Genomic DNA, 12,023 nt, shown 5'->3' with positions numbered 1-12,023 from the left:
TAAAAAAAATAAAAATCCTTTTATTTTAATTTGGGCCGGCCACACCAAGCATGAACCCAAGCTAGGGTCGGCCACCTTGAAGCACCCATGAACCAAACTTTGGCCGACCCTAGCTTGGTCTCCAAGCTAGCTTGGCCGACCCTTATGGGATGGGTAAGAAGGTGGGTATAGGTGAGTATAGTACTCTATAATTAAGAGGCTACGATAGGGACCGAGAGGAGGAATTGGTTTTGGTCTCCCGATAAAATTAAGCATCCCGTGTTCGCCCCGAACACACAACTTAATTTTATCAATAATAATTCATTCCACTAGAGAACTATTATTGAACTACCGCACCAATCCCAAATTACATTTTGGGATCCTTCTTATTATGAGTGTGTTAGTCTCCCTGTGTTTAAGATAACAAATGTCTACTAATTAAGCAAGTTACTGACAACTCACTTAATTAATATCTAGCTCCAAGAGTAGTACCACTCAACTTCATCGTCATGTCGGACTAAGTCCACCTGCAGGGTTTAACATGACAATCCTTATGAGCTCCTCTTGGGGACATTCTCAACCTAGATCACTAGGACACAGTTTCCTTCTATAATCAACAACACACACTATAAGTGATATCATTTCCCAACTTATCGGGCTTATTAATTTATCGAACTAAATCTCACCCATTGATAAATTAAAGAAATAAATATCAAATATATGTGCTTGTTATTATATTGGGATTAAGAGCACACACTTCCATAATAACTGAGGTCTTTGTTCCTTTATAAAGTCAGTATAAAAGAAACGACCTCTAATGGTCCTACTCAATACACTCTAAGTGTACTAGTGTAATTATATAGTTAAGATAAACTAATACCTAATTACACTACGACCTTCCAATGGTTTGTTCCTTTCCATCTTAGTCGTGAGCTACTGTTTATAATTTATAAGGTACTGATAACATGATCTTCTGTGTGTGACACCACACACCATGTTATCTACAATATAAATTAATTAAACAACTACATTTATCATAAATGTAGACATTTGACCAATGTGATTCTTATTTCTAGATAAATGTTTATACCAAAATATAGGTTTTTAGTATACATTCTAACAAATTGGTCGCGGAAAAAACAAACGGCTCCTCTCGGCGGTTTGTGAGGCCGAGCGATTGGAGTGGGTAGAATAAGTTCAAAGTCAGATGGAATGTCAAAACCGTCAAGCAAGGCTTCGGCGTTACGCCGATCGAAGCAAGATTCCATGGTAGTATACCAGGGACCTAAAGTGGGTTCTACGGGTCGGGATGAACTGGCCATTATCCGATCGGGCAGAAAACAAAAGCCAAGAGAATAGAAAATGACACAGTAAGGAGACGATGAAAAGGACAGCGACTTGAAGACGAGAACTCGACAAAAGGACGAGGAAAACAGAGAGGAAAGGAGGAGGAACCTTACGAAGAGGCTGGGGATCGAAGGAAGACGGCGGGGAATCGTCGGAAAACGGTGAAGCGGAGTCGTCGGAACACTGAAGCACTGAAGAAAGGCGGTGGACATGCGGAGGCAGGAGTGTGACGGAGGAGGAAGATGACGACTTTATAAGGTCGGGCCCGATCGACCTCGACCGTCCGATGCAGGTCACAGGAACCAAGGCCCCCATCGGGCCGTTCATTTCAAACTGTTGATGTCCCATCGGACACATCGCCGAGCCGTACGGTGACACCAGCGGAGGCGCCACGTGGCACCGGGTCATAGGGGCGCATTTAATGAGCGCCATTACGGCGCACAGCGCGCGTGCTTGGTCTTAATGGAGAAGATTTGCACGAATCCCGAGGAGATTCGAAGGGCGTCAGCAATGATCGTCGGCACGGTAGCAGAGCCAGCGCTCGGAGGAGGCCGAGCGGCCGAGGGAGGAACATTTTAAAGGGGCAGGGCGATGTCATTCAGGCCGACTGGCAGTCTAGTCAGTTGGACTTAACGCCTCCTTCGACTAGACTTGAAGGGGAGGCTGTTGGTTATGTTGGTTGCTACTCGGAATGCCTAGAGGTTCCACTGTACAAAAATTTTGTACAAAGGTCTGAACCTTTTCCTAGGTACCATGTGTTCTTTTAAATTAAATTTTGGATCGCCTGCGGAACTTAACACGTTTGATCCAAAACTTAATCTATTTGTTCTTTTAGGTTTTGACTTGGATCTTCTGCGGAACTTAACACGTTCGACCCAAATCACCTTAAGTTATTAATTCCATTAAATATTAATTTCCATAATTGGTTCCCAGTACTGACGTGGCGAGGCACATGGCCTTCTTGGATATGGGAGCAACCACCACCGACTAGACAAAACCTTTTATAGAAATCTAATATTTAATTTCCTAAAATAACTTTAGGTTAACCGAAAAGAACAATCAAATCACAAGGAAAAATAAAACAAAAGAACACAACTCCGAAAAACATATTCGAAATACTAGAACGTAAGCCTCTTGTATTTGGTATTATTTCCATAAATAACTAGCATGATGCGGAAAGGAAAAATTACTAGTTATACCTTCTAGAAAGACCTCTTGATCTTCTACCGTATTCCTCTTCTAACCTCGGACGTTGTGTGGGCAACGATCTTCCGAGATGAGAAACCACCAACCACCTTCTTCTCCTCCTAGCTAGGTTCGACCAACAATAAGGAAGCTTCACCAAGGAAGAAGATCAAAACACCAACCAAGCTCCAAGAGATGCTAGCTTTCTCTCCTTCTTCTTCTTCTTCTCCAAGTAGTATCCGGCCACCACAAGAGCTCCAAGGGGAGAGAGAGGTTCGCCACCACAAGAGGAAGAGAGGGAGAGGATGATGGCCGGCCACACCAAGGAACAAAAGAGGGAGAGAAATAATAAAGGTTGTATCTCATGAAGGCACCCTCACCCCTTCTTTTATATTCCTTGGCCTAAGCAAATTAGGAAATTTAATTACAATAAAATTTCCTTAATTTCCTTGACATGATTTAATTGAGAAAAATAAAATAAAATTTCCCCAATTAAATTCTAATGGCCGACCACATCATGAAATCAAATTAGACAAGTTTCAATTAACAATTAAAACTTCCTAATTTGTTTCCAAAAATTTTAAAATTAAAATTTCTCTTCAAAATCTCTTCATGGTTGATAAAAAGAAATTTCCATAATTTTTATTTTTACAACATGTGAATAATTTTTAAAGAGAAAATAAAATATCTCACCAATCTATAAATAAGGAAAGAGATCTAATCTCTTTCTTTAATCTTTTGTAGATCTTTTACAAGAGAGATAATTTAATTTTAATTCTCTTTAATAAATTATATCTTCCACATAATAAAAATTAAAATTAAAATTCTTTTTTAATTTAATTTGGCCGGCCCCTCTAGCTTGGGTTCAAGCTAGGGCCGGCCACCCCAATTTATACCTAGGCCGACCCTAGCTTGGTTCCCAAGCTAGCTTGGCCGGCCCCCTTTAGGTGGGTATAGAAGGTGGGTATAGGTGGGTATAGTACTCTATAAATAAGAGGCTACGATAGGGACCGAGAGGAGGAATTGGTTTTGGTCTCCCGATAAAATTAAGCATCCCGTGTTCGCCCCGAACACACAACTTAATTTTATCAATAATAATTCATTCCACTAGAGAACTATTATTGAACTACCGCACCAATCCCAAATTACATTTTGGGCTCCTTCTTATTATGAGTGTGTTAGTCTCCCTGTGTTTAAGATATCGAATGTCCACTAATTAAGTGAGTTACTGACAACTCATTTAATTAATATCTTAGTCCAAGAGTAGTACCACTCAACCTTATCATCATGTCGGACTAGGTCCACCTGCAGGATTTAACATGACAATCCTTATGAGCTCCTCTTGAGGACATTATCAACCTAGTATCTCTAGGACACAGTTTTCTTCTATAATCAACAACACACACTATAAGTGATACCATTTCCCAACTTATCAGGCTTATTGATTCATCGAACTAAATCTCACCCATTGATAAATTAAAGAAATAAATATCAAATATATGTGCTTGTTATTATATTAGGATTAAGAGCACACACTTCCATAATAACCGAGGTCTTTGTTTCTTTATAAAGTCAGTATAAAAGAAATGACCTCAAATGGTCCTACTCAATACACTCTAAGTGTACTAATGTAATTATACAGTCAAGATAAACTTATACCTAATTACACTACGACCTTCTAATGGTTTGTTCCTTTCCATTTTGGTCGTGAGCTACTGTTTATAATTTATAAGGTACTGATAACATCATCTTCTGCATGTGGCACCACATACTATGTTATCTACAGTATAAATTAATTGAACAATTACAACTAAATGTAGACAATTTGACCAAATGTGATTCTTTATTCATAATGAATGTTTACAAAGATTAGGCTTTCAGTATACACTCCAACAGGTTAGTCCTAAGAAAACGTACCGGTTCCACTGTACAAAATTTTTTTGTACAAGTGTCGAACCTTTCCTTAAATAACCTATTGTGTTCTTTAGAAGTTAAATAAGGAATCGCAGGCGGAACTTAACATCATTGATTCCAAATTTAACTTATCTGTTCTTAATGGTTTAGATTTGAATCGCAAGCGGAACTTAACACTATTGATTCAAATCTACCTAAGTTATAATTTCCATAAATATTAATTTCCAAAATTGACTTCCAGGACTGCATGGCGAGGCACATGACCTTCTTGGATATGGGAGCAACCACCATCGCCTAGGCAAAGTTTTTTAAGGAAAGCTAATATTTATTTCCTTAAATAACTCTAGGTTAACCAAAAAGAACAATCGAATCACAAATTCGAAAAAGAAGAAAACACAAACTCGAAAAAAAACTAGTTCGAAAACTCTAGAATCATATGCCTCTTGTGTTTGGTATTTCCATAAATAACTATACAAAGAAAACTAGTATGATGTGGAAAATAATTACTAGTTATACCTTTCTTTGTAAGCAAAAATAACCTCTTGATCTTCTACCGTATTCATCTTCTTATCCCGGACGTTGTGTGGGCAACGATCTACCGAGATGAGAATCCACCTAAGCCACCTTCTTCTCCAAGCTAGATTCAGCCACTAAGAATTCTCCATGAGAAGTAAAGGTCCGGCCACCACCATCAAGTTCCAAGGGATGCTAGAAACAAAGCCTCCTTTCTCTCATTCTTCTCCTAGCTAGAACCGGCCACCATGGAAAGCTCTTGTGTTGATGCCGCCGGCCACAAAGGAGGAAGAGAAAAGAAGAAGAAGAGAAGACCCTAGGGTCGGCCACACCAAGAAGAAAAAGAGAGGAAGAATATAATAGAGTTGTTCTCCATGAAGGCACCTCTCCCCCCCTCTTTTATAATCCTTGGCCTTGGCAAATAAGGAAATTTTAATAAAAACTTCCTTAATTCTTTTGCCATGAAAAGGAAAATTTATTTAATTAAAAATAATTTTCTCTTTTCCAAATTATTTGGCCGGCCACATTTCTCCTCAAAACAAGGAGAGTTTTAATTAAAACAAAAATTAAAACTTCCTAATTTGTTTCCGGAAAAATAAAAATTTCTCCAATAATTTTAATCCCTTCATGATTGGTTAGTAAAAAGGAAATTTTATAAATTAAAATCTTTCTTTTAAACATGTGGATAATTTCCAAAAAAGAAAGTTATCTCTAAAAATTAAAATCTCTTTTCAATATACAAATAAGGAAAGATATCAAATCTTTTCTTAATCTTTTGTAGAAACTAATAAAAGAGAATATTTAATTTTTAAACTCTCTTTTAAATTATGAACATGGTTAAAAAGGGAAAGTTTTCTCAAAATTAAAATCTTCTTTCAATCTACAAAGAAGGAAAGATTTTAAATCTTTTCTTAATCTTTTGTAGAAAGCTATAAAAGGAAAATTTTAAATTTTAAACTCTCTTTAAAAACCATGATATCGACATAAGAAATAATTTTAATAAAAATCCTTTATTAATATGATGTGGCCGACCACCTAAGCTTGGGCTCCAAGCTATTGGCCGGCCACCTTAAGGCTCAACCTTTAGGCTTGGCCGGCCCTAAGCTTGAGCTTCAAGCTTGGCTTGGCCGGCCCCTATTGGTTGGGTAAGAAGATGGGTATGTGGTGGATATAAATCTCTATATACAAGAGGCTACGATAGGGACCGAGAGGAGGAATTGGTTTTGGTCTCTCGATGAAATTAAGCATCCCGTGTTCGCCCAACGACCTTTCGGTTAACACTGACTCACTCGTCGCTCTGCCCGGCATGCATCACACTTGATTCACTTGCTGCTCTGCCCGGCACCCTCAGCTCACGTTTGTAGGATCGAAAAGAATATAGATATCTCCACAATAGCATGATATTGTCCACTTTGGGCCTAAGCCCTCATGGTTTTGCTCTTGGGCTCTCCCCAAAAGGCCTCATGCCAATGGAGATATCTTTCTCTTATAAACCCATGATCTTTTCCATGTGTTTTCAATATGGGACTATGTTTGCAACCTTGCAACCCCAACAATCCCCCCCCCCTCAAACAAAGGACCATGGGCTTTCCACGTCCGATCCTCGACCCACCAGGTCTTCCTGCCCCTCGGTCTACCTGACCTACTAGGACTTCCTGCCCCTCGGTCTACCCGACCTACTAGGACTTCCTTGCCTAGCCGCAACTAGGACTTTCTGCCCCTCGGTCCACCCGACCTACTAGGACTTCCTGCCTGGTGTCGGGTCCTCTTGATCCGAACATAGGAGCCCCCACTTTCTTTGTTCGAGGTCAATATTGTACTCACATGGTTCAATCAGACCATAGCTCTTGTGCACAGTCGGCGGTTAAACCTTCTGGCAGTCCGTGCTCTGATACCAATTGTAGGATCGAAAAGAATATAGATATCTCCACAATAGCATGATATTGTCCATTTTGGGCCTAAGCCCTCATGGTTTTGCTCTTGGGCTCTCCCCAAAAGGCCTCATGCCAATGGAGATATCTTTCTCTTATAAACCCATGATCTTTTCCATGTGTTTTCAATATGGGACTATGTTTGCAACCTTGCAACCCCAACAACGTTTTCACTCACTGTTACTTGTCGACACTCGTCACTCACTTGCAGCTCTGCCTAACACTCATAACACTTGATTCACTTGCCGCTCTGCCCGGCACTCTCAGCTCATGTTTTCACTCACTGCTGTTGCTTGGTCGGCACTCGCCACTCACTTGCAGCTCTGCTTGACACTCATCACACTTGATCAACTTACCGCCCGACCCGACACTCTCAGTTCACATTTTCGCTCACCACTGTTGCTTGGTAGACATTTATTGTTCACTAGCCGCTCTGCTCAGCACTCATCATTCGCGTTTCACTCATCACTGTCGCTCGGTCAACACTCGTTCGGTCATGATCATGACTTTGCTCGTCCGTCATTCTCTTTATGGCCAGGTCGTGATTCATTGTCGCTCGGTCGACACTCGCTCGGTCTCGTTCTTTATTGCCAGGTCGAGATTCACTGTCGCTCGTTCGACACTCGCTTGGTCACGCTCTTTATTGTCAGGTCGCAATTTACTGTCGCTCGGTTGGCCCTCGTTCGGTCACGATCTTTGCTCGCCCATCACTCTTTGTTGACAGGTCGTGATTTATTGTCGCTCGATCGGCACTCGCACGGTCACGCTCTTTATTGTCAGATCGCGATTTACTATCGCTCGGTCGATACTTTTTCGGTCGCGCTCATGATTTGGCTCGCTCATCATTCTCTTTACTGCCAGGTCGCGATTTACTATTGCTCGGTCGACACCTCCCCGGTCGCGCTCACGACTTCGCTCATCGATCCGTCTCTCTATTTCCCGGTCGCAATTTATCGTCGATCAGTCGGTATTTTTTCGATCGCACTCACGGCTTCGCTCGTCGATCCGTCTCTCTATTTCCCAGTCGCGATTTATCGTCGCTCGGTCAGCACTTTCCTGGTCGCACTCACGGCTTCGCTAGTTCATCCCTCTCTCTATTTGCCCGGTCGTGATTTATCGTCGCTTGGTCAACACATTCTTGGTCGCGCTCACGGCTTCGCTAGTTCATCCCTCTCTATTTGCCCGATCGTGATTTATCGTCACTCGGTCGGTATTTTTTCGGGCACTCTCACGGCTTGGCTCGTCCATCACTCTCTTTATTGTCTGGTCGAGATCTACTGTCGCTCGAACAACATTTTCTCGGTCTCGCGTTTGATACCGCTCACCCATCGTCGTTCGACTCGCTCAACATTTTTTGATAGCCAGGTTAGCATTATTCGATCGTTCAATCGTTCTATCGCTCGGGTACCCTTCAGATGTTCGATCGAATTCTGGGTTGGTTGTCGTTCTATTCAAGATTCATAGCCGGGTGGACAGTTATGGTTTGCGGCTCACTCGTCATTCTGCCCCTACTGTCGTCTACGTCTCTTTTGTCGTTTTGTCACACACTCGTTACTCGTGTCTCACTAGTCACTGGGCCCTACATTCATCGCCAGGACGGTACTTGTTTTTTACTTCTCGCTCAGCAATCGCTCGATCGCTCTGCTTAGCATCGCCCGATTGCCCACTCGATATCGCTCGACATTCGCCAGATCGCTCTTTTGACACTCGCTCGATATGTCTTTTGTCGCTTGGTCAGCGCTTATTCTTTTCGTCACTCTGCCAGGTACCCATCGTCCACAGTTACTCGTTCGACGTTAGGTGACAGACTCGCGATACGACTCCGCATTCAGTAGTGATTCTGTGTTTCATGTGGATGGGTCTAGTTAGTCGGACTTGCGCCTCCTTCAACTAGACTTAAGGGGGAGGATTGTGATATGTATATAGGGCAGAGGTGTGATTAAGTGGAGAGGAGAGGGCATTTTGGTCCTTTGGGGGTTAGGGCTTTAAGGAGAGAAAGGAGGCACTGTAGCATGCAAGGTTCCCTTCCCTCTTCGTGGCTTTGCTTCGCCGCCGCCACAGAAACGAGGCCAACTCCTTCTTCCTCTCTCTCTCACGTTGCTCGCCGGCGCCGACCGCCAACCTTGCTTCCTCCTCCTTCCCCTCGTCGACACCGGCTGCCACCTCTCTTCTCCTCCTCTTCTCGCCGCAATCGACAGCCAGAACAGTGCGTGTTTTCTTCTCCGCCGCCAGCCCCCTCACGCGACGTTCCTCGCCAGCGCCACCGACGACCGCCACCTCTCTTCCTCTCCCTCTTCTCCTCATGACGCCAGCTACAACCTTCTTCTCCCTCTCTTCTCCCGCTAGACACGTTGCCGCCGCCACGAACGGAAGGCCGCCTTCACGACAGCCAGCCGTCGCGTCTCCCCTTCCTCGTCTCCTTCTCCTCCTCGCGACGCCACCGCGGGAACGACGCCGCCTCCCTTCCTCTCCTTCTGTCACCCTCCTCGTCGGCGTCGCCACCACCAGGGAGAGAGGAGGGGAGGAGTTCCCTTCTTCAATGCTCGTTGGACCACCCACACCGCATGCACCTCGCACACCTGTCGCCGGACAGATTACCTTCAACACTGCCTTCCTCCTATAGCCTCCGTTCGCTGCTGCCCCCTTCCGCTAGCAGCCTGCACTCGCCGCAGCCTCCCTAGCCGGCAGCCACCACACGTCGGCAGTCCATACGTCGGCGGGTCCCTTAGCACCGAGTTGGCCACTATTACTGTTGTCACCAATTTGAGCGTCTTCCGGTCCCATTGTGTGCCGACCTTAGTGTCATTATCTCGTTTCAGCTTCGTATGTTGTGGTGCTTCGGCCTTCGTGCCTTGGTTATTGTTTGGCGTCATTGATTTAGCCGTATTCCGCTCTTGTTGTTTTCCCGGTCTACGTGCCGGTGTTTCATCTCGGTCTGCGTGTCAAAGTCATGCCCCGATTTGCGTGACGTTAGTACCTCCCGACCTACGTGCCGATCTCATTTCCTGGTCGGTGCTGATTTCGTGTCCCGGTCTGTGTGCCGCTAGTACCTCCCGGCCTACGTGCCGCTAGTACCTCCCGGCCCGCGTGCCGGTGTCTTATCCCAGGCTGCATGTCGTCTTCCAATGTCATGTTGCGCTCGGCTCCTCACCATCAGATCCAGCCTGATCAGGGTCATCTACTCTTCCGGGTCGCGACAATTCGAGCCACGTCCCATCCGAGGGCGTCCCCCTAGGCCAGGGTACGCCCCCGTACTCGTCTCTCATTTACTTAATTATTATATTATCAGTCTGTTACTCATATGTTCGTTGGATCCGCCTCGAGCCTCGGGGTACCAGCGACCAGGGGGACCCGGTCATTGGATGCAGGTAGTGTTGACTAGAGGACTTCTGGAGACTTGGTCAACACAGAAGCCATCTCAACACACCCCCCTCCAGGACGTCGCAACTCGGTCAACATTCTCACCACCTCACCCGACGGTCCGTCTGACTCAACTTCCGGACGGGATCAGTCGTGATTTATTCTCTTTCAAAATATATACGGATGTTTTGAAAAAGTAGTTGAGATGATGACTTCATAATGAAATGAATCATGATAGTTTATAAAATTGTGAAGCAAGAAAATAACAAACTTAAGATAGCATCTTGTTGACGAGTAGCTCATATTTGGATGAAGGGATATCATGGAAGAAAAATCTGTTAAGATTTTTCGTAATAAAATTCTGTTAAGATTTTATATAACAGAATTTTGTTATGTTTTTCATAACAAATTCTGTTACGATTTTACCGGGTCTGGGGGTTTAGCAGTATTTATAGGGATCATTGTAAACCCATTGTAGATCAGACAACACAAGAATCATTAGATGTGATTCTCTTGTGTAGAAGAGAATTCTAATAAAGCTTCGGCCGTTTTGTGGAGTAGGCAAGTCGCCGAACCACGGTAACTCTTTTTCTTTCTCTTCTTCTTCTCCTTCCTGGTGTTTGCTCTCTTTTGTGCGTCTTTGTCTTGTTGTTCCGCGCGATCTCTTTTCTCTCTTCCTCTTCTTCCGCGGTTCAGAAAGGTTGAGAGGTATTGCCCCCTCTTTGCACAACAATTGGTATCAGAGCTCCAGGTTTTTGGCAGATTTCTTCAACATGTCGGGGACGACTTCTGCGAAGTTTGATATGGTGAAGTTTGACGGAACCGGAAACTTTGGATTATGGCAGAGAAGGGTCAAGGACTTGTTGGTGCAACAAGGCATGGCGAAGGCGCTAGGAGAAAGAAACCGGAAAGCATGGAGAAATCAGATTGGGAAGAACTTGAAGGCTGTAGCAACAATCGGGCTTTGTCTTACGGATGACGTGATGTACCATGTCATGGACGAGGAGTCACCGTGACAGTTGGCAAAATCGGAAAGCGGTACATGTCAAAATCATTGACAAACAAGTCGTATCTCAAGCGAATATTCAAGAAAGATGAAGGAACCGATCTGAGCCAAAGACATCAACGTATTCAACCAGATTGTAAGTGATCCAAGCGGATTGATGTGAAGATCGAAGACGAAGACAAGGCCGATGTTGTTGAATTCTCTACCTTCATCTCCTACGTACGAGAATTTGGTTACTACTTTGATGTGGGGTAAGGAAACTCTCAAATTGGAGGAGATCACAAGTGCGTTGCTAGGTTTTCACCAAAGGAAGAAAACAAGCGATGAAATTTCTCAAGGAGAAGGACTTGTGGTAAATAGCAACCAAGAGCGTGGTAGGAGCAAATCTCGACATGGATATGACAACAACAACAAGACTCGTTCTAAGTCGAGAAGGAAGAAGATGATCACGTGCTACAAATGTGGAGGTAAAGGTCATATCAAGAGAAATTGTCCAGAGATAAAGAAATATGTTGCAGAGAACAAAAGTAGTTCGGCAAAGTCTGCAAACATAGTTGAAGAAGAAAATTCAGAAAGCGGTGATGGAGATATGCTATCAGTTATGTCAAGTTCGGAGCAGCTGACGGATGCATGGATTTTAGACTCTACATGTTCATATCACATGACTCCAAACAATGATTGGTTTGACACCTATAGGGCAGTGGATTCTGGTTCAGTGTTGATGGGAAACGATGCATCATGCAAGGTTCGGCATAGGGAATGTCAGAATCAAGATGTTTGATGGTGTG

The sequence above is a fragment of the Zingiber officinale genome, unplaced genomic scaffold (genome assembly GCF_018446385.1).
Source record: "Zingiber officinale cultivar Zhangliang unplaced genomic scaffold, Zo_v1.1 ctg232, whole genome shotgun sequence".
NCBI lineage: Eukaryota > Viridiplantae > Streptophyta > Magnoliopsida > Zingiberales > Zingiberaceae > Zingiber > Zingiber officinale.
The sequence above is the reverse complement of the archived record's forward strand: the minus strand, read 5'-3'. Positions refer to the sequence as shown.